Source organism: Hyaena hyaena, unplaced genomic scaffold, assembly GCF_003009895.1.
Source record: "Hyaena hyaena isolate Hyena2069 unplaced genomic scaffold, ASM300989v1 scaffold_1386, whole genome shotgun sequence".
NCBI lineage: Eukaryota > Metazoa > Chordata > Mammalia > Carnivora > Hyaenidae > Hyaena > Hyaena hyaena.
The window spans coordinates 267,105-269,068 of NW_024082019.1; positions in this window are offsets into that span (position 1 = coordinate 267,105).

Genomic DNA, 1,964 nt, shown 5'->3' on the forward strand with positions numbered 1-1,964 from the left:
TACCTGAATGTTCATAGCACTATGCATCATACCTAAAAACTGGAAACAATCCATGTTTTCATGAACTATAAAATGTCACATATCCATCTAATATGGATATCATGTAATCATAAAAAGTAATAAAACACTGATACATGTTACACCATGAGTGAGCCTTGAAAAGGTTATGGTAGGTGAAAGAAACCAGTCACAAAATACCACATATGATGCCATTTATATGAAATGGCCAGAATAGGCAGATACATAGACAGGAGATCAGTGGTTACCAGGAGCGGAGGTCTACTAATGGATACATGGATTCTTTGGGGGATGATAAAATTGTATGTTTGATTGTGGTGACGGTTATATAATTTTATGAAAATGATAAAAACCATTGAATTGTACACTTTAAATGAGTTAATTGTATGGCATGTGAATAATATTTCAATGAAACTATTAAAGAAAAATAGAAGAAGAAATGATTATCCTGAATTCTACAGAGAGCCACCTTAAGGTGGGGCCAGCTCTTGCCCTGAGGCACATTAAATGATTGCCAGGCCGATCATGCACCTGGAGGCACTGTCCAAACTGTCCTCCCTTTTCCAGTCTATATAAATAGGTTTTAGAAGTAGAGATAAACAGTAGAAACAGTTGTCAGAATTGTTGACTGTGATAGTTTTAAAAGATATCTGTAGGGGCACCTGGGTGGCTCAGTCGGTTAAGCATCCGACTTTGGCTCAGGTCATGATCTCACAGTTTGTGGGTTCGAGCCCCGCATCAGGCTCTATGCTGACAGCTAGCTCAAGCTGAGCCTGGAGCCTGTTTTAGACTCTGTGTCTCCCTCTCTCTCTGACCCTCCCCTACTCACACTGTCTCTCTCTCTCTCTCAGAAATAAATAAAACATTAAAAGAAAAAGATATCTGCAGATTATTTGGCAGTACTCCCACTGAAAGATCAGTTTTCTTGACTCCAAGCTGACTTTAGTGACTTGCTTATCTTCAATAGAATGGTAGAACTTCCATGGCTAGGCCATGGAGCTTCAGCCTAGTTTTCCTTGGCTACTGGCCTTTGTATCCCTGGGCCACTGTGTAACAACTGTGAGGACCCTATGCTGTGTGAAAGCTCAGGCCATATAGAGAATCTGCAGGTAGGTGCTCTGGCTCACAGTCCCAGCTTAGATCCCATGCCACAAGCAGCATCAACTGCTAGACATGTGAGTAAATAGGCCTCTGGATGATTCCAGGTCCCTCCCGCAGTGTTTTCCTTACCTGGACAAAAACTGTCCTTGCTGTACTATATTCAGATTGCTAATCCATAGAATCTGTAAACACACTAAAATTGTTGTTTTATGTCACTCAGGTTTGGAGTGGTTTCTATATAGCAAGAGGAAAAACAATGTATGGTGAAAGGCTAACCCCCAAACGTGAAGGCGTATAAAGGGGAGAAGTTCAAAGAGAATCACTTGTAGAGACGAGAAAGTATTTTAAAAAAGGACACTGCCTTCCATTAACCATTTTGATGTCTGCTAATGGATCAAGTTCAATAACCTGCTGTGTGTTTATCCAAGTATAGTAAAATGGAGTTGTCAGGGCATAGAAGGTTAGAGGCAATGGATCAACGTGCATTCCCTGTTTTGGATGTTATGTAAATACCACATCAGGTAACTGGGCTTGAGCCATCTGGTTGATATCTTTCTCAAGATAGTTGCCAGGCCACTAGTCAGGGTTATTCTGGCAACTCTGGGAAATGCCCTTATAGCAGGAGCTGGGATTTGGGGTTTGTAACAAGTATAGGTGATTGAAGAGTAGAGCCTGAGCCAGATCATTAAGGGATACTCACTGAAACTATTCAGATGACAAGCCCAAGAGAGGGACTGCAGCCAATTAATGAAGATGGTCTATTCAACATGAATGGAAGAGCATACCTCTGAATGAAGTCCATGATAGTACTGAAACAAATTCAGAAAATCAAAAAGCAATACTGA